This window comes from Arachis ipaensis, chromosome B07 (assembly GCF_000816755.2).
Source record: "Arachis ipaensis cultivar K30076 chromosome B07, Araip1.1, whole genome shotgun sequence".
Lineage (NCBI taxonomy): Eukaryota > Viridiplantae > Streptophyta > Magnoliopsida > Fabales > Fabaceae > Arachis > Arachis ipaensis.
Genome location: NC_029791.2, coordinates 53,658,615 through 53,681,198, shown reverse-complemented (window position 1 = coordinate 53,681,198; position 22,584 = coordinate 53,658,615).

The following is a 22,584-nucleotide window of genomic DNA, read 5'->3' as shown; positions in this document are numbered from 1 at the left end:
CATTACCACCCAATACAACATTCAAGTGGGTAAAATTCATATCCCTTAGTTTTCTCATTCCACTTGAATATGGTTTACTTGAGACAGATGGTCAACTTAGAGCTCTTTGTGGCTATAAGAGCAAGAGGAAGATGGTTAGTGGTAAGAGTTGCCCTACAAGGTTCAATACGGTTGCACACTCCAAGTTGAAGTGCAAATATTGGTGTAAAGCTCGAATGAATGAGTCGAGAAGGATGTTTGGGTGTCTAAATGAGAATTCTAAGGCTGAACCACCCGGATGAAATCATCATGATCCACTTGAAGGCGGGTGCAGAAACAAGATTTGGGATCCAAGAATATATGAAAATCAATTTTGGGAGCTCAAAGCTTGTGAAGAACTCCCTCAAGGCTTGGCAAATTCACTTGAGAATGATGAAGATTATTGGAAGTCCAAGCATTGGTGGCAGCTTCAGGATGAGTTCAAGCACAAGCCACCATAACAGGGAGCTCACCAAACGTCCAACTTAAGGACTTAAACCAAAAGTGCTAGGTGGGAGACAACCCACCATGGTATATTCTTTCCTTTTTGTTCTTAGTTTTACTTTATTTTCATTCGTGTTCATTCATAATTTCTACATAATCATCTGCATTCTGCATACTGCATCAAAAAAAAAAAACACGCACGCGACGCGTAAGCGTCGCTGACGCGTCCGCATCACAGGTGTGTTGGGAAGAAAATAAAATTAAACAGAAAGTCACGCCAAAGCGTGGCTGGAGGCGTGCCTTAGGCACAAACATGCCCACGCGTCCGCGTCACCCACGCGAACGCGTGTCCTTGAAAATCGACGTAAAAGAGGTGTATGGCAGCAAGTTATGATGGAGTAGGGCTGGAGTGATGCTAAAAGCACCAGCCCTGTCACGCGACCGCGTGTCCCACGTGTCCGCGTCGTTTTTCAAAGAATGGCCATTCACGTGATCGCGTCAACCACGCGATCATGTCACCCAAATATTTTGGCAAAATAAGTATGAGACAGAGAGTTGGGCGAACGCGTCGCTGCCCTCGCGCCATTCGCATAAATCAAGTCACGCGAACGCGTGACCCACGCGTTCGCGTGACTAGAAAAACATCACACACCACGCAACCGCGTGACCCACGCGTCCGCATCACATGCGCCACACAGCTTATCCAGCTCAGCGCCAACTATCTTATCTTTTCTTCCCCAATCCTAATTTTTCCCTCCCCCTTCTTATTTCTTTCTTCTTCCTTCTCATTTTTCTTTCCTCATTACATTTACATTCTTTCATCCATTGCATTTTCATTTTGTGCATATTTTTATTTTCTTCTCTAAATTTATTATTTTACTATTGGTGATAAATGTTCTTATTCAACTGTTGTATCTTTTCTGGTATTATTTTGATGCTTAGTGATTTGATTCACACTGTTAGATGATATTATCTTTTTGTCAATGTCAACCTTTTATGATACCTGTATTCCTTTTGCATTGACATGAACTTACACTGTCTTTCATTATCTACTGTCTCTTCCCATTGTTGAAAATTTTGCACCACTGGTATGCCATGTGCTTCTATTGTTTTCTCACGTACATGTTGAAGCTTCCATGTAAATGAGACCCTTATCATTTGGCATTAACCCACCCATACTTCATTTATTTTCTTATCTTTATTTCTGGGTTACTTTTCTTCCCTTTTTCTTTCAGGATGGCCACCTGAAAGGGAATCGGAAGACGTTTACATGGGGAGACAGACAAGTCCATCTGCAAAATCTTTGGAGAAAAGTGCCAGTTGGAACAGCCCGTCCACCTGCACATCTCAGCATGCACCGAGGACGGTGCAATCTTTAAGTGTGGGGAGGTCGATACTAATCTCCATGGGTTAGTTATTCTCTTCTCAACACCAATGTCTTATTTTCTTTATTAGTTCATTGTTGCATTGCATAATAGATTGCATGTGTAGTTGATTGTTTGCATTTACATACTACTTGGTTGAAAATAATAAGTTTCTTCTAAAATCCTATTTTCTAAAAAATTTCACTAATTTAAATCAAAACCTTTGTATAAACTTGTTTGAAGTTGTATTTGAAACATAGTTTAAAAAGCTAAGAACACACAACCTGTAAGATTTGAGCTTAATTATATGGTTACATTATTTAACCATACATATTTTATTCTTGTGTGTTTACTTCTTTATGATTGTAATCTTTATTTTGTTCTATCCTATATGTCCAATGTTTAATGTGTTATATGCATGCATATGATTGAGGCCATTAATTGTTTAGCTCACTTATCCCAAATAAGCCTACCCTTTAAATTACCTTTGTCAGCCACTTTGAGCCTTTTAATCCCATTTGTTCTATATTTTACCACATTACTAGCCTTAAGCGAAAAAATAATTAAATATCCCAATTGAATCCTTGGTTAGCTTAAGATAGAAATTGTGTGTTAATTAAGTATGAGAAAATTGTGGGAACAATGGTTAATAAGGGAATATGTCATGATAAAATAGATGGAAATTTGGGTACCTACTCATGTGAAACTAGAAAAAAAAATTGAAAATCCATGTGCATTGATAATGTTATGTTTACTTTTACTTTACTTTAAAAAAAATCCAAAAATATTCAATAAATAAGTAAATAAATAAGGGGACAAAATTACCCAAATATTAAGTTAATAAAAAATCAATGCATATGTGATAAAATTAAAGAAAAGTTGATACATGTGTATGTAATGCAAAAGTGAAGACTATAGGTAGCTAGGCATGATTCTAGAGTTATATAGAGTGTATGTATGTTAGGTGAAAGCTTAGGTTAATTAAAGATTCAATTTATAAAGCTCACTTAGCCATATATATACCCTTACCTTTACCTTGACCCCATTACAACCTTGAAAAAGACCTCATGATGTTTGCATTGGTATGTTAAATATTTTTGATTAGTTAGGTGAAGAATAATTTTTAGAAAGCATGACTAGAGAAGAGTAGAGTGATTATCCTAAACACCAAAGTGATTAGAGTGCACATACACTACCAGTAAGGGTTCAGTGCTTAATTCTATGTTCCCTGCTTTCATGAGATGTCTTCTTACAATGTTACCTGTATTTACTATAAGAGTTGAGTTAGTGAAATCTAATTTATATTTGTCTTGAAGAGCTTATTTAATTTTAACCAAGTAGACAAGAAGCATATAGTTGCACTTACATATATACATAGGTTGCATTGCATTTCATGAGTTTTACATGTCCCTATTCATTTGCTTTATCTCCTTCAACTAAGCATGAGGACATGCTAATATTTAAGTGTGGGGAGGTTGATAAACCATTATTTTATGATTCATATTGTGTTTAATTGTGTGGTTTTATCAACTCTTTACCCACTTATTCATATAATAAGCATGCATTTACAATTCCTTCCCAAAATCACTCCATGGTTGAAAACTTGCCTCCCAGAGACTTTTAATTATGTATTTTAATTCTCCTTTATCTCATTCGATGCCGTGATTTGTGTGTTAAGTGTTTTAGGCTTCATAGGGCATGAATGGCTTGGAAATTGGAGAGGAGACTTGCAAAAATGGAAGGAACATAAGAAACTAAGGAGATGACCAGCGAGCAATGACACGAGCGCATGGCCCACGCGAACACACGAAATGAAGAATTCGCAGCGACGCGGACGCGTGCCTGACGCGAACGCATGGATTGGAATCTACACGCATGACGCGAACGCGTGGACGACGCGAACGCGTGACAAGGAAAATCGCTGCCTGACGCGAACGCATGGACGACGCGTACGCGTGACCTGTGCGATCTACAAAAATAACAGAATACGCTGGGGGCGATTTCGGGCCGCTTTTTGACCCAGTTTTTGACCCAGAAACACAGATTAAACCTAAGGAACATGCAGAGACTCGAGGAGGCATCCACACACATTGAGATTCATCACATTAGGATTACACTTAGTTTTAGATCTGAGTTTTTAGAGTTGCGTTAGATTGATAGTTTACGTTTTTGCTTGGAATTTTTGGATGCTGAAAGTCATTACCTCCGTTGAAGACATCACTTTAGTTTGTTTCCTTATTCCTTTATTTTTACTTAGTTACTCATTGACCCTATTCAATTAAGTATGTTACATTTTGAATTTATTAATATATGAAGTTATTTTTATTTTAATTAATTTTAATTCTCTATTTTATTTTAATCAATTATGTCTTCTCATATTTTTATGATTATTAATTCCATGTAAATGGAGTAGAATTTCTACTTGACATGGGGTTAATTAAGAGGTGATACTAGAGTTGGAATGCTCAAGTGCTTGGTTAAACTGGACGTTGTAAGCTGACTTCATACTTACTAACACTAGACCTCCCCAAGGGAGAGGGCTAGGACCTGAGGGTAAGAGTTAGTTCAATCACCATATCTTTCCTTCTTTGGTAAGGGAAAATCGAGTGAGAACAACAACCTTTTTACACCACACTTGAGAAGATCCCAATAAGGATATAAGTTCTGCTTAATTATTCCCCCAGTCAAGGCCTTTTATTTAGAATATAAATAATTATTTTCAGTTTATTTTTATTGTCTTAATTCGCAATTATTTTAATTACCTATTATCAAACTCAACTTTCTTGGAATTTTCTTATTAATAAATTAGCACTCTTGCCTGCAACTCGTTGGGAGACGACCTGGGACTCATACTCCCAGTATTTTATTTCTAAATTTTGTGACAACCCTTTTTAAATTGGTGAGGCAGATCTTAGCTGGTTAAGAGCTATACGTACAACGCTGTCTCTTAATTGAAATCTTTTAATTGGTTAACTTCTGCCATGCATCAGGCAACCTCCCCATCTTGATACTAATAAATTTGTAGGAAGTCCCTTACTTCTCCGAGTTGAGTTGGGTAGGGGTCAGCTTCCTTGATATTTGTCGTATTTTGTTTATTTTGTCGAGTTCATTCTTCTTAATTTCTGGTTGGTAACTTGGTTTTCTTTGTGTATTTTTAGAGATGGTTAAGAATAATGAATCCATGAGGGCCTTTAAAAAGGCAAGGAAGGCTACAGCTGCCCAGAACGTCTCCGCCAAGGTGGTTGGGGAAGGATCCTCTCATGCTCAGCCAGTACAGAGCGCTCCGGGACCGAGGAGGATGATTCCTACCCCTCGGGTTCGTGTGATGGATCCTCCCCAGACTTCTGCTGCTACCTCTTCCTCTACTGTCGTTCCTCCTCCAAAGAGACAAAGAACTGTTGAGCCCTTCAATCTGGATGCCCCCGACTTTGATGCTGTCGGGTTTATTGATCAACAAATCGCTTTTTATAGTGTGATTCCTACTAACGATGTTTCCCTCCTTCGTCACTTGGACTTTATAACTCGGAGCAGCATCAAGATGGCACACATGGGGCAGCTTTATATCAGACTGCCCAGGATCTTGCTATTTATGCTACTAAGGCCTTTATGGAGGAACCTAAGTTGGAGTTCGACCGGATGAAGGGTTTGAAGGAAGAGCTCGAGGTGAAAGTGGCCAAGTTGGAGAAAGAGTTGGAGGGTGAGAAGACTAGAGCTGTTGCTTTGGCGGCCTCTGCAAAGTTGGCTGAGGATACGGCATTGAAGCATAAGGAGAGCTATGTCACCACTTATAGGGAGATGATGGATCTCAGGGAGAGTTTGGAGTCTGTCCGAGCTGATTATACCAAACTTCAAGGCCATCTTGTAGGCAATGTTACTGCTGCTTATGAGAATTTGAAGGAGCAAGCTCGAGTTCTTGCGCCCGAGCTTGACCTTACGCTCTTCAGCTTGGACAACATTGTGAAGGACGGTAAAATAGTCCCTGATGATCCAAATGATGATGACGATGTCGAGCCCCCTCATGTGCCTGCTGCCAAAGTCTCTGTTGCGACGCCTTCTTCAACTCATGCAGATGGTCATCCCGAGTCGGATCCTGAACCGAGATGACGGGACAGTAGATGCGGTACCTCTTCAGACTAGTCCTCCTTCACCTCGGGATGCAGCTGCTGGGAAGTCTGTGGATTCTCTTTGATTGTTTCTGATGTATTTGTGTATTACCCGGCTTGTGGGCGTTGAACTCTTTTTATTTTGTAGTTTATGCTCTTAACTTCTGGATACCTTTAGTTGCCTTTTCAGCAACTTTATTTTGGAAAAAACAAAGGTAGTTTTTCAAGCCTTTTGGGGTTGACTTTAGGTGGCCTTTTTATAACAACCTTGTTTCTCTTTGAGATATGCTTTTCTGCATTTTTCTGATATGATGTCTCTGATTTGATTTTATTAAGGTCATGGCTTTCCAGGTCCAACTTAGGTCCCTTATAGCGCCTGCCTTCCGTTGTCCGACTTCTTAAACTTGGTCATGTTTTGAGGCTATTTCTAGTAATCCCTTTTGCTTGGATCTTGGTTGATCTCCTCCTATGGGTTATATTTTTTGATAGCCTTGCCGAGTTGACTTTGTTATGTCGACTTCTTCTGAGTTATTTCTAGCAATCCATTTTTGGATCTTTTGTCAGATCTCTTTTTATGAATTACTTTTATAACTTTGTGACTTTGTTGGGATGACCTTATCATGTTGGTCCCTTCTAAGTTATTTCTAGTAATCCTTTTTTGGATCTTTTGTCAGATCTCTTTTTATGGATTACTTTTATAACTTTTTCATTTTGGGCCGACTTCATCACGTCGGTCCCTTCTAAGTTATTTCTAGTAATCTTCTTTTTGGACCTTTGTCAGGTCTCTTTTAGGGATTACTTTTTATAACTTTTTATTTTGGGCCGACTTCATCACGTCGGTCCCTTCTAAGTTATTTCTAGTAATCCTCTTTTTGGACCTTTGTCAGGTCTCTTTTAGGGATTACTTTTTATAACTTTTTGTTTTGGGCCGACTTCATCACATCGGTCCCTTCTAAGTTATTTCTAGTAATACTCTTTTTGGACCTTTGTCAGGTCTCTTTTAGGGATTACTTTTTATAACTTTTTGTTTTGGGCCGACTTCATCACGTCGGTCCCTTCTAAGTTATTTCTAGTAATCCTCTTTTTGGACCTTTGTCAGGTCTCTTTTAGGGATTACTTTTTATAACTTTTTGTTTTGGGCCGACTTCATCACGTCGGTCCTTTCTAAGTTATTTCTAGTAATCCTCTTTTTTAGGGCTGGCCAGGCCTCTTTCCAGGGATTTACTTTTTATAACTTTGGTTTTTGTGGTCGACTGGTCCGACTTCTTCTACGTCGGCCGGTCTTTAAGTTATTTTTAGCAATCCATTTTTATTAAGACCTCGTCAGGTCCTTTCTATGGATCACTTTCGATAACTTCTTGCATTACTCTATTTTTGTCGCCTTTTCATCTTTGCCGATTTCGTAGAAATTGGGTTTGATCCCCGTTGGTTGACCTTGTGATGAATTTGGTTTTCATCTTTGTTGGTCTTTACCGTGATCGTGCAGTAAATTTGGTTTTCACTTTCTGCCGATCTGTAGCTTTATAATCGGGCGATGAATTTTTTGTGTTTTCAAACTAATGCATCTTGATAAAGGATTTGTAGAAAATCTGAAAAACTTTATTCAAAATAGGAAATATGCAAATATATACATGTGGGAATTTTACTCCTTTAGGTATTTTACGAATCTTGGCTCGGTGCCTCATTAAAAAACCTTTTCAGGAAAAAGAGTGCACCTTATCGTAAGATCCTTATTAGCTCTAACTATAATACCTTCGTAGGTTGCAAGCGTGCCATGACCTGGGAAGCTCTTGCCCTTCGAGTTCGGACAGTCTGTAGTAGCCCTTTCCAAGTACTTCTATGACTCGGTAGGGTCCTTTCCAGTTTGCTGCCAGCTTTCCTTCTCCAGGTCGAGTTGTTCCGATATCATTTCGGATTAGGATGAGGTCATTCTCGGCAAAATCTCGCGGCACTACCTTTTGATTGTATCTTGAAGCCATTCAACATTTTAATGCCTCTTCCCTGATCCGAGCTCTTTCTCAGATTTCTGGAAGTAGGTCGAGTTCCTCCCTTTGAAGTTGGGAGTTAGCCTCTTCATTGTAGTGGATCACTCTGGGCGACCCTTCTTCGACCTCCACTGGGATCATTGCCTCCGTTCCGTAAGCTAACCAGAAGGGTGATTCTTTTGTGGTGGAGTGTGGAGTTGTCCGATATGCCCATAGGACTTGTGGGAGCTCTTCGGCCCAGGCTCCCTTTGCATCCTGTAATCTCTATTTTAGCCTGGCTAATATGACTTTATTAGCAGCTTCTGCTTGTCCATTGCCCTGGGGGTGTTCTATGGATGTGAATTGGTGTTTTATGTTTAGACCGGCCACCAGCTTTCTGAAGCCTGCATCTGTAAATTGAGTGCCATTGTCTGTGGTTATAGAGTATGGAACCCCAAACCTTGCAACAATGTTTCTATATAGGAATTTTCGGCTTCTTTGAGCAGTGGCATTAGCTAGGGGTTCTGCCTCGATCCATTTTGTGAAATAGTCTACCCCTGATAAACCCCACATTTAGGGTTTATCTTGTGTTGAATTTAGAGGGTTTTGTCAACCTTTCTCCCATTTATCCAATGAAATAGCATGGTTTTATAACTTCTCCTTTAATTGTGCTTAAGAGTGAAAACATGCTTTGAGGACTTAAAATAGCTAAATTTAATTCACCTTGATTCCATTAGATACCTTGATATGTTTGTTAAGTGATTTCAGATTTAGGAGGCAAGGATTGGATCAAGGGAATGAAGAAAAAGCATGTATAAATGGAGAACTCATGAAGAAATGAGGGAATCAAAAAGCTATCAAGCTGACCTCTTCGCACTTAAACGACCATAACTTGAGCTACAGATGTCCAAATAATGCGGTTCTAGTTGCGTTAGAAAGCTAACATCCAGGGCTTCAAAACAATATAAGATTTGTCATAGTTGCTACATGTATGGTGATGCGTACGTGCACTGTATGCACACGCATCGTTGCTGCCTTATGATCCACTTAAAGCAATACGTGGCCAGCAAATTCTAAAGCCTTGTGGGCCCAATCCAACTCATTTCTGATGCTATTTGATCCAAGGATTGAAGAAGGATGAGACATGTAGTCATTAGTTTTTTTTTTTTAGTTTTATTATGCTTTAGTTAGTTTCTAGAGAGAGAAGCTCTCTCTTCTCTCTAGAATTAGGAATAGGTTAGATCTAGATTAGGAATTCTTAGATCTAGTTTAATTTCATGCTTTGATTTACTTTTCCTTTGCAATTTCTTCTTCTCCTACCTTTCCTCTCTCTAGTTTAGCATTTAATTCATGTAATCCTTTACTTTTATGTTGATGCACTTTTGTTCTTTTATTTCTCTTTAATGCAATTTAGGTTTTCATGTTCCTTTATTGTTCATTTGATTTGTTGTTGTTTAATTTCTTGCAATTGAGTAGTGTAGATTTACTTTCCTCGCACTTTTTACTATGCTTTTCTTTTATTCCTTCTAAGTGTTTGATAAAATGCTTAGTTGGATTTTAGAGTAGAATTTTATGTTTCTGGCTTGGGAAGGTAACTTAGGAACTCTTGAGTTGCTAATGTCCAAGTGATTGACGATTGGGAGCCATTAACGCTAGATCTCACTAATTGAATTGGTGGAGAACTAGGACTTATGGACTTGGATTGACATAGCTCACTTGACTTTCCTTTACTACTAGTTAGAGGTTAACTTAGTGGGGTTGATCCTTGCCAATTCTCATGTTGTGGTTAGTGATTAGGATAGAGATCCTTGACCACCAAACCTTGCCAAGAGCTTTGTTAGTTGTTAGTTTATTTCCTTTGCCATTTACTTTTCATGCCTCTTATCAAAAACCCCAAATATAACTCATAACCAATAACAAGATACTTTATTGCAATTCCTAGGGAGAACGACCTGAGGTTCAATACTTCAGTTTATAAATTTAGGGGTTTGTACTTGTGACAAACACAATTTTTGTATGAAAGGACTATTGTTGGTTTAGAAACTATGTTGCAACGAGATTTCATTTGTGAATTCTAAACCGTCAAAAGTCCAAATCATCAAAATGGCACCGTTGCCGGGGAATTGCAATGGTATTGTGTTATTGGTTATTGTACATATGTGAATATTGTGAATAGCTTGATTTTTGGATTGTTTGCTAGTCTTCGCTAGTTTAGGACATTGTTTCATTATTTTTCTATTAGCTTGTGAATTTTTTTTCTTTCTTTTCACTATGAATTCTCACTTTGGCTATGAGTGTGATTACAACTATATTGTAGGTAATGGGAGCTTCAATGAGGATGTATATCAAGGATGGGATAACCAAAGGTGGGAGGAGCCATATGCATATGATCAATCCTCTTGGCAACAACCTCCACCAATGCACTATGAACAAGAGCCATTCTATGATGCATACCAATCCAATGGCTATGGTGAGTCCCCTTGTGACTTTCAAGAACCACCACCATATGCCTATGAACCATACCCTCAACATAACCCTCAACCATACTCACAAGCCACTTTTCACCAACCACCTTCATATGACCCTCATCCATATCCATCCTACAACAACCATATGAGCCATATGAACCACATATAGAGCCACCACCATTCCAACATCAATGTTTTCAAGAGCCACCCCATCCATACTATTACCAAGATGAACCACCTCCAATATGTACAAATTTGCAACCACAAGATGAATACCACTTCCCACCACAACCTCCCATGGAAGAATATTCATGTCCATCAATTCAAGAGCCATATGATCCTACTCATGATATCCAAGAGGAACAAGAGTCAAGGGATCGTCTCAAGGAAGCATTGGATCAATTTCAAGCAACCATGGAGTGTGTTGTGCAACAAGTGGAAAGGATGGAAAACATTGAACCACCACAACTCTACCAAGAAGAACCACCTTCCTACTATGAATCCTTTCCCCAAATTGATGAACCCTTCCATCCACCCCAACCTCCAATGGATGATATCCTTGATGTTCTTGTTCAAGGACAAGAGGAGATGAAAAGGGATGTAGAACAATTCACGGCCGCCTTGGATGAGGTGGTAAACCGGTTGGCATCCCAATGCTTAAATACTCAAGGAACTTCCATGGCTACATGTGGAGAAACAAATGAAGAGTGTAACATGAAGGAGAGATTATTGGAGAATGAGAAAAGTTGCTTTGTATTGGAACAATTAGAGGAAGCTATAATTATTGAAGAAGAGGAAGAATTGGTTGAAGACTTAGGAGATGCGGAGCCTCCATGGGAACATAGAGTTGAAGAAAACCCCTCCAACATGATTGAAATTGATGCTAGGGAGGAAAGTGCACACCTTCCAAGGTATATTCCATATGAAGACTTGGATGGGATAGAGCAAGAATTGAGTTCCCTTGGTGAGGAAGATCAAGCATCAAGTCTTAGTGGTGAAGAATCTTTTGAGCATGAAGAACCTTCTCCCGTTGAATTTGAAAGCGTTGTGGAGGTAAATCTCTCTCATCCTCCCATTTATGATTTGAGTAAGGGAAAAGGCTTAGGTAGTATTGTTGAACAAAGGATTACATTTGAGAAATATTGTAAAGAGGTGGAAGTCCTTAGAAAAAGGAGGAGGGGAATTGAATATGCTTTGTCAAGACCCTTGGAATCACCTTTGCCTAGGTTTCCATCTACACCCACTTGAATATGGTTTGCTTGAAACAGATGGCCAACTTAGGGAGCTTTGTGGGATGAAACGTAAACGAAAAAGGTTATGTGGTTGGCGTTGCAAATCAAGGCTCATTATGGTTGATGCATCAAACATGAGATATAAAGGTTGGAGTAGTGCTCAAATAGATGGGTCTAGAAGGATTGTTGGGCGCTTCATAGAGAATTCACCTTGCTCACCACCCGGATGGACTAATAATGATGATCAACTTTAAGACGGGTTTGAAAATAAAGTGTGGGATCCCGGATCACAGGACAAGGATCAACTTTGGGAGCCCCAAGCTTGTGAAGAACTCCATCAACACTTGGTGCAACAAATAAGAAATCTTGGAGCACAATGGAGAACCAAGCATTGTTGGGAGTTCAAGGATAGCTTCAAGCACAAGCCACCTTGAGAGGAGCTCCCCATAAGTCCAACTTAAGGACAATAAACAAAACTGCTAGGTAGGAGACACCCCACCATGGTAATATCTTTTCATCTTCTCTTTTGTAAATATTGATAAAAATAGTTTAATTTCATGTTTTTACTAGTTTGTTGAGTTTATTTGGTAGTATCATGTGTTAAATAAGGTTTTAGGGTGTTTTGGTAGCTGTTTGGAGGTTTAGAATGCTTGGATTGGTGAAAAAATATAGAAAAATTTTGAAAAACAGAGCACCATCCACGCGCACGCGCACCTGGCGCGTACGCGCGCATCAAGCATTTTCGACAACCCACGCAGACGCGTCATGTACGCGTATGCGTGGATGCAAAAATTTCACCCCCGGCCAAAAACCCGAGAGTTAGGCCTGCACTGTGCAAAAATTGGGCCTAAGGCACAAACCAACCCGCGCGTACGCGCACCTGGCGCGTACGCGTCCATGATCCCAAATGCACAATTCACGCGCACACGCACATGCCACGTGCGCGCTGATTCGCTAAAGTAGTTCCCAGGCCAATGAACCGAGAGTTGTGCCAGCTCTAGGCTAGCATTAAGCATTTGGCCCAACCTCACCCACGCGCGCGCACACCTGGCGCGTATGCACCCTTAGGCCAAAATGCACATCGGCGCATAAGCGTGCATGACGCGTGCGCGCCAGTAAAAAAATAATGGTGAATAAAGCCTGTTTTTATAGCCTATTTTTACTTTATTTTTTTCGGTTTTCTTATTTTAATAATGGTGTTGCATTCTCTTACTCAATTGTTGAGAATTTCTTGCATTATTTTGGTGCCTCTTGACTTGTTTGTGTCTATTCTTATTTGATCTTGATGCTGAATATGCTCTTCATACTTTGATTTTACTCTTGCATCAAGTGTTAGTTCATATGCCCTTTGCCTATATTGTTTTCTCACTCGCATGTTGTAGCTACCATGTAGTAGAGAACCATACCCTTATTTGGCATTAGCCCCCGCCTATGTTCTTTTTGCTTTGATATCTTTGTCATATGCTTAATTTTCTTTCTTTTTTCGCTCTTTTTAGGATTGGCCACCAAGAAGGAGAAAAAGGAAAAGGAAAAGCTTTTAAATGGGGCAACAAACAAGTCATCCGACTAATCTTTTAAAGAACTCATCAATTGTAGCAACCCATCCACATTGCTCTTCTTTGCATGCACCGAGGACGGTGCAATCTTCAAGTGTGGGGAGGTCATCCGACCGATCTTCGTGGGTAATAATTTTCTTGTTCAACACCAATTCTTAGTTTTCTTTGTTAGATTAGTTATTGCATTGCATGATAGGTTTCATGTTAGTTAGAATTTGTACATATTTTTACCACTTCTTTCCTATTAGGACTACTTGGTTAGGGTGATGATTTCTTTTCCAAGAAATTGTTTTTAAGGCGACCTACCAATTTGAAAAATTTTTGGTTGAACTTTCTTGAAAGAATTTATTTTGGAACATGGTTTTGAGCTAATAACACAAGCTTGTGAGATTTGAGCCTAATGATGTGGTTACATCTTATAACCACTTATTTTCCTTCTTGTGTGCATTATTCTCTTTCTATGATTGCAATCTTTGATTTGTTCAATTCTTTATATCCATTATTTTGTGTATTCATGCATTTATATGATTGAGACCATCATTTCATTTAGCTCACTTACCCAAATAGCCTTACTTTTTATCTTTCATTGTTAGCCAAATTGAGCCTACGATTAACCCACTTGTTCTTAATATAGCACATTACAAGCCCTAAAGCGAAAAACAATAAAAGTCCTTATTTGGATCTTTGATTGGCTTAGGCTAGTGTGTGTGTGTGTGTGTCATTCAAGTGTGGGAAAACTTGGGACATTAGGTGAATAAAAGGGTAATTTTGTATTTTTGTTATAAATATTGGGAATTGGGTACATGCTCATGTGTAATAAATATAAAACCTTATGCATTGATGATCTTGTATATAGAAAAAAATGAGAAAAAGAAAAAAAATAATATGGAAAAGAAAAGAAAAAAAATAGAAAAAGAAAGAAACAAAGAAAAAGAAAGAAATAAAAGGGGACAAAATGCCCCAAAGCAAAGCTCAATAAGGGTCAATGTATAAGTGTTGTGAAATAAAAAGGAATACATGAGTATGTGAAAAAGTGAGAAAAATGGGTAGTTAGGTTAGCTTTGAAATTGTATATGATGTCATAGGTTAGGTAGGAAGTTTAAGCTTATCAAAGATTCAAATTTCAAGCTCACTTGACCAAATATGCATCCTTACCTTAACCCTAGCCCCATTATAACCTAAAGAAAAGACCTCATGATACTTGTATGCATGCATGAAATATATGTTGATTGTTAGAAGAAGAACAAATCTTAGAAAGCATGATTAGGGGAGAATTGAGAGAATCGACCCTACACACTTGAACGACTAGAGTGCAAACACTTCTGGTGAGGGTTCGATGCTCAATTCCTTAATTCCCAGCTTTCATGAGCATTCTTCTTGCAAGTCTACTTGAACTTCATCTTGATATTTAAATTGGTAGGATTCATGAGTCGTCATGGGACCTTAGCGCTACTTGTGCATGTATGTCTTGGAGGATTGATTTATTTTTTAACCAAGTAGGTAGAATCATTTTGCATTTAGTTGCATTCATATAGATAGGTGCATTTAGTTAGATCTCATTAATAAATGTTGATATCCTTTGCTTTCTCTTGGTTTAAGCATGAGGACATGCTTGGTTTAAGTGTGGGGAGGTTGATAAACCCCACATTTAGGATTTATCTTGTGTTGAATTTAGAGGGTTTTGTCAACCTTTCTCCCATTTATCCAATGAAATAGCATGGTTTTATAACTTCTCCTTTAATTGTGCTTAAGAGTGAAAACATGCTTTGAGGACTTAAAATAGCTAAATTTCATTCACCTTGATTCCATTAGATGCCTTGATATGTTTGTTAAGTGATTTCAGATTTAGGAGGCAAAGATTGGATCAAGGAAATGACGAAAAAGTATGTATAAATGGAGAACTCATGAAGAAATGAGGGAATCAAAAAGCTGTCAAGCTGACCTCTTCACACTTAAATGACCATAACTTGAGCTACGGAGGTCCCAATGATGCAGTTCTAGTTGCATTGGAAAGCTAACATCCTGGGCTTTGAAACGATATAAGATTTGCCATAGTTGCTACACGTATGGTGACGCGTACGTGCACTGTACGTGCACGCGTCGTTGCTGCCATATGATCCACTTAAAGCAATACGTGGCCAGCAAATTCTAAAGCCTTGTAGGCCCAATCCAACTCATTTATGATTCTATTTGACCCAAGGATTGAAGGGGGATGAGACATCTATTCATTAGTTTAGTTTTTTTAGTTTTATTATGCTTTATTTAGTTTCTAGAGAGAGAAGCTCTCTCTTCTCTCTAGAATTAGGAGTAGGTTAGATTTAGATTAGGAATTCTTAGATCTAGTTTAATTTCATGCTTTGATTTACTTTTCCTTTGCAATTTTTTCTTCTCCTACCTTTCCTCTCTCTAGTTTAGCATTTAATTCATGTAATCCTTTACTTTTATGTTGATGCACTTTTGTTCTTTTATTTCTCTTTAATGCAATTTATGTTTTCATGTTTCTTTATTGTTCATTTGATTTGTTGTTGTTTAATTCCTTGCAATTGAGTAGTGTAGATTTACTTTTCTTGCACTTTTTACTATGCTTTTCTTTTATTCCTTCTAAGTGTTTGATAAAATGCTTAGTTGGATTTTAGAGTAGAATTTTATGTTCCTGGCTTGGGAAGGTAACTTAGGAACTCTTGAGTTGCTAATGTCCAAGTGATTGACGATTGGGAGCCATTAACGCTAGATCTCACTAATTGAATTGGTGGAGAACTAGGACTTATGGACTTGGATTGACATAGTTCACTTGACTTTCCTTTACTACTAGTTAGAGGTTAACTTATTGGGGTTGATCCTTGCCAATTCTCATGTTGTGGTTAGTGATTAGGATAGAGATCCTTGACCACCAAACCTTGCCAAGAGCTTTGTTAGTTGTTAGTTTATTTCCTTTGCCATTTACTTTTCATGCCTCTTATCAAAAACCCCAAATATAACTCATAACCAATAACAAGACACTTTATTGCAATTCCTAGGGAGAACGACCCGAGGTTCAATACTTCGGTTTATAAATTTAGGGGTTTGTACTTATGACAAACACAATTTTTGTATGAAAGGACTATTATTGGTTTAGAAACTATATTGCAACGAGATTTTATTTATGAATTCTAAACCGTCAAAAGTCCAAATCATCACCCCAACTATGAGGAATTTGACTTGTCCTGATCCTTGAGGAAAGGGTCCGAGAAGATCGACTCCCCATTTTGCGAATGGCCAGGGTGAGGTTACGCTGATGAGCTCCTCTGGCGGAGCAATGTGAAAGTTGGCATGTTTCTGACACGGTGGACATGTCTTCACGAATTTTGTTGCTTCTTTTTGTAAGGTCGGCCAATAAAATCCAGCTCAGAGTACTTTCTTGGTGAGTGCTTGTGCCCCGAGATGGTTGCCACAGATGCCACTGTGTACTTCTTCTAAAACTTCCTTTGTATTGGAAATCGGCACGCATTTTAATAGTGGTGTTGAAATCCCTCTCTTGTATAGAGTATTATTTATGATGGTGTAGTATTGTGCTTCCCGTTTTAACCTCTTTGCCTCCTTCTTATCTGTAGGGAGTGTTTCTGTTTTGAGGTAACTAATTATGGGAGTCATCCATCCTTGATCCAGACCTGTTATGGCTAGGACCTTTTCTTCTTCCGAGATTGACGGGTTCTGCAGCATCTCTTGGATGAGGCTTCTATTATTGCCCCCTGATTTGGTGCTAGCTAATTTTGAGAGTGCATCAGCTCGAGCATTCTGTTCTCGGGGTATGTGGCGGACCTCATATTCCCTGAGTTGTCCGAGCTATTCCTTGGTTTTGTCCAAGTACTTTTTCATGGTGGGATCCTTGGCTTGGTAACTCCCTGTTATTTGTGAAGTGACCACTTGTGAGTCGCTGAAGATGATAAGCTTTTGAGCTCCAACCTCCTTAGCCAGCTTCAAACCAGCTAGTAGTGCCTCATACTCAGCCTGGTTGTTTGAGGCAGGGAACCCGAATTTGAGGGAAAGTTTGATTTGGGTTCCCTGGTCGCTTTCAATTATCACACCCGCGCCACTCCCGGTTTTGTTTGAGGAACCGTCTACATAAAGATTCCATTCTGTAGGGATTTCTGGGGTGTCTGTAAATTCTGCAATGAAGTCGGCCAAATATTGCAATTTGATGGCTGACCGAGCTTCATATTGAAGGTCGAATTCGGACAACTCGACTGCCCATTGTAAGATTCTTTCTACTAAATCTATTTTCGGTAAAATGCCTTTTATGGGCTCGTTGGTCCGAACCCTGATAATGTGGGCTTGAAAATATGGACGAAGTCGTCGAGATGTTAATATGAGAGCATAGGCAAATTTTTCTATTTTTTGGTAGTTCAGTTTGGATCCTTGTAGTGCTTTGCTGATGAAGTATATAGCTTGTTGCCCACTGTCATCTTCTCGGACCAGTGCCGAGGCTACTGCCTGACTTCCTACTGCGAGGTACAATATAAGTGGTTCTCCTTCTCGTGGCCGAGTTAAGATAGGTGGTTGTCCCAGGAACTTTTTGAAATCTTGGAAGGCCTGCTCGCACTCCGTTGTCCATTCGAACCTCTTTCCACCTCTTTGACGCAAGTCGGACTCTTCATGTCGAGTATGGCCCGACATTTATCTAGATTAGCCTCAATTCTTCTTTGTGTGAGCATAAAACCCAAGAATTTGCCAGCTTCTACTGCGAAGGTGCATTTTGTAGGGTTAGGTCGCATGCTATGCCTTCTTATAGTGTTGAATACTTGGGTGAGGTCGGACAGTAACGTCTCTTCACTTTGTGACTTTATTAACATGTCGTCCACATAGACTTCCATGATTTTCCCGACGTGGTCTGCAAAGACCTTATTCATTAGTCTTTGATAAGTGGCTCCTTCATTTTTGAGTCCGAATGGCATGACGATGTAGCAGTAATTTGCCTTTGGGGTTAAGAATGAAGTTTTTTCTTGATCGGGTGGGTACATCAGGATTTGATTGTATCCCGAATAGGCGTCCATAAACGAGAGGTATTTGTATCCAGAAGAGGCATCTACCAGAGCGTCGATACTTGGGAGTGGATAAGGATCCTTTGGGCAGGCTTTGTTGAGATCAGTGTAGTCGGTGCACATCCGCCACTTCCCGTTTAATTTTTTAACCAAGACGATGTTAGCTAGCCATAGCGGGTACTTGACTTCTCTTATGAATCCTGCCTTCAATAGAGCTTTTACCTGCTCTTCCAAAGCTTGGGATCGTTCTGGTCCGAGCTTTCTACGTCTCTGCTGTACTGGCCGAGATCCTGGGTAAACTGCCAGCTTGTGGCACATCAACTTAGGGTCTATGCCCGGCATGTCTGCGGCTTTCCATGCAAAGAGGTCGACATTGTCTCTTAAGAACTGTATGAGTGACTCTTTTATGTCTCCTTTTAGGATTGTGCCAATATTGGTTGTTTTGTCTGGGACATCTTCGATTTGGACTTTTTCTATTTTGCCTTCGGGTTGTGGACAGAGTTCTTCCCGCCCTCGAACTCCACCAAGTTCGATGGTGTGGAATTCTTCTCCTCTGCCTCTGAGGTTAAGACTTTTGTTATAACAGTGGCGCACCATCTTCTGGTATGCTTTTATTGTAGCTATTCCTTCTATGGTTGGGAATTTCATGCACAGGTGTGGAGTCGAGACTACTGCGCCAAGCTGATTTAACGTTGTCCGACCTATTAGGGCATTGTAGGCTGAACTCACGTTGACCACGATGTAGTCTATATTAAGTGTCCTTGACCGGTTTCCTTTTCCAAAGGTCGTGTGTAGGGAGATGTACCTAAGTGGCTGGATTGGGGTGTCTCCCAACCCAAACAGGCTGTTTGAATATGCTCTGAGTTCTTTTTCTTCCAGGCCGAGTTTGTCGAAGGCAGTTTTAAACAAGATGTCGGCGGAGCTTCCTTGGTCTACCAGTGTGCGGTGGAGATTTGTGTTGGCCAATATGATAGTGATGACCATGGGATCGTCATGTCCCGAGTTGATGCCGACTACGTCCTCTTTAGTAAAAGTGATTGTGGAGATGTCGGGTGCTTCCTCTCTTCCCTCGACATGATATACATCTTTAAGATGTCTTTTGCGAGATGATTTGGAGATCCCTCCTCCCGCAAATCCTCCGTGTATCATATGGACATGTCTCTCAGGTGTACGAGGTAGTCGTTCAGCCCGTCCGACATCTTCGTCCCTTCTTCTTTTTCTTGGTTCGTCTGTTCGTCTGCTCGGCTGGCTAAGTACCGATCTAACTTTCCCTCTCTTACCAGTTTTTCTATGACATTTTTTAAGTCGAAACATTCGTTGGTGGAATGTCCATAGATTCGATGGTATTCACAATATTCAGCCCGATTTCCTCCTCCTTTTTTGCTTTTGAGTGGTCGAGCTGGGGGTATCTTTTCAGTATGGCATACTTCTCGGTAGACATCTACAAGAGATATCCGAAGAGGGGTGTAATTATGGTATTTCTTGATCTTTTCTCCATGCTGATCTTCTTTTTTCCTAGGCTCTTTTTCCTTATCTCGAGAGGAATAGGAGAATCCGGATTTTGAGGTTTCTCCTAGTCGAGAGTTTTCCTCCATGTTGATGTACTTTTCTGCTCGTTCTTGCACTTCGTTCAGAGTTATGGGGTGTTTTTTGATATAGAATGGCTAAAAGGTCCCTCTCGCAAGCCGTTGATGAGACCCATAATGGCTGCCTCTGTTGGTAGACTTTGTATGTCCAGACATGCTTTGTTGAATCTTTCCATGTAGCTGCGGAGACTTTTCCGATCTCCTTGCTTGATTCCTAATAGGCTTGGGGCGTACCTAGCTTTGTCTTTTTGGATGGAGAATCTGGCCAGAAACTTCTTGGTTAAATCGTCGAAGCTTGAGATGGACCTAGGGGGCAGATTGTCGAACCATTTAATTGTTGTCTTTGTTAAAGTAGTCGGGAAGGCTTTGCAGCGGACTGCATCTGAGGCATCGGTGAGGTACATTCCACTTCTGAAATTACTGAGATGATGGCTGAGATCTGCTGTGCCATCGTATAAAGTCATGTCGAGAAGTTTGAAGTCCTTTGAGATTTTGGCCCTCATGATCTCTTTGGTGAATGGGTCTTGGTCCTTACGAGAGCCATCTTCGTGAGCGGATCGAGTATTTTTGGCCTTGAGATCTGCTTCGAGTTTTAAGAGCTTGTCTTCTAACTCGCGGTGTCGCCTAACTTCCCTTCGTAGGTCTCTCTCAGCTTCTCTTTGATGCTCCATCTCTTTTTCGAGTTGTTTTAGGCATTCTTGAAGTGCATCCATAGCTTCCGCTTTTGGCGAATTCTTGTCTTTGTTAGGTTGAGGAGTATCTTTTGGTGTAGTATCTGTGTTTTTGTGTGGTGCCCTGTCTTCTAGATCAGAGTCGTGGTCATTGTCAAGGTTGTCCGCCATGGTGATTGGATGACTTCCAGGTCCCCGGCAACGGCGCCAATGTTCCGAGGGTTACCTGAAACTGTAGATCGATCTCGGAGGAGATCTTCTGTTCTGGTCGGAGATGACGTGTCCGGCTGGTGGATGACAGCCGGAGCTGTTGTATCCAATTTGTTAGCCTGGCTATGCTGTTGATCCTTTGTCACCGGAGGGGGGTGGTACCTGCAAGGGACTCCGATGCTTAAGTTAGCAAGGGTATTAAACATGTATTTTTTGTAGAATCAGAGAGTGAGTTATACCTGGGTGCTCCAGTGTATTTATAATGGTGTGGAGTGACCTTCTTGGAGATAAGATAGTTATCTTATCTTATCTTATCCTTGAGTGAGGTCATATTATCTTCAAGGGAACCGCCCTTATCTCTGTAGGCTTGGACTGCCTTTGGATTTGGACCGTGTTCCTCTGTTTGGGCCCTATTTGGGCTTCTGTAGTGATTTGGCCGAGCTCTTGAAGAGGTCGGATAGTCTGGCCTGAAGAGGTCGGTCGACTCGTCACTAAAACATCCCGGGTCGGACAGCTCGACCCAGGGTATAAACAGTCATCATAGCAACCAATCAATTCTCTCAAGAGCTTATGATAGACGTTCAATTCCGGGACATGTGTCAACGCACCAAATCCCATTTTTTCGATAATATCTTTCTTTTGCTGACTCATTCCCTTGAACACCCTTGCTATTGCTTTTGTCTGGCATATGAGATCGTGAGTTTTTTGCAAGGTTTTGAAATAGTATGTTACGATATATTTATAATACAAAAATAGAGTTTATTTAATGTGTATATGCTTACGGTATAGCGTGTCTTCTCCTTTTTTTGTCACCATCGTCTTTTTTATTTTTGCTGTAAGGACAAAGAAAGTTGGTCAATACTTCACTCAATACACTGACAACCACAAGCATGCATATTTGAATCAAGTAAACCTAACACAGATCCCCAATGAACCGAATTCTATTCATATTTGAATAAAACGTGATAAATATTAAATAATCAAGAAAAATATTTCTGCATGCAAATGAACTCAAGTGAGCACTTAACAATCAAGTGAATGTAAATCACCAACTCCAATGAACCGAATTCTATTCATGTTTGAATAAAACGTGATAAATATTAAATCATCAAGAAAAATATTTCTGCATGTATATGAACTCAAGTGAACACTTAACAATCAAGTGAATGTAAATCACCAACTCCAATTAACCGATTTCTATTCATGTTTGAATAAAATGTGATCAATATTAAATCAGCAAGAAAATCACATTTCAAATCATTTCTGCAAGCAAATGAACTCAAGTAAGCACTTAACAATCAAGTGAATGTAAATCACCAATTCCAATTAACCGATTTTTATTCATGTTTGAATAAAATGGGATAAACATTAAATCAACAAGAAAAATATTTCTGCTTGCAAATGAAGTCAATTAAAGTAAGTGATAAACCAAGTTATATATTAGAGAAAGAAAATAACAAATGCCCTAGTTACGGTAAAAAATAGAATCAGAATAATTCGATCTACTAAACAAACCAACTCAATCCACTAAACCAAAAATTGAACTAGGAGAAATGCGAGATTTGCGAGAAATTAAATGAACATAATAAAAATAGTTTTTCTCATATCTTGCGGAGTTTGTGTTGTTGTTTTTGTTTATTTTTTCTTCTTCCTTTCGAAAGCTTCATTCGATTCTTCAGTAGCAGCAGTTACGAACGTGGTTTGAGAGATTTTGAGAGAGATTTAAAATTCTGCAGTTGCAATTTCGAGTGTGAAGAAGGAACGTTGTTTCATATTCAAGGTGCAAATGAATTGGTAATGTTTTGGTGGAGTTCGACACGTGTAATACACATTCATTTAATGAAATTGGTTTTTTTTTTTTTTGGGCCTGCTTGGATGGTCTTAGATGAAAAATTGTTTGGATGTGTAGTCCAGCTGTATTTTTTATTATATGAATTATATATTATATAT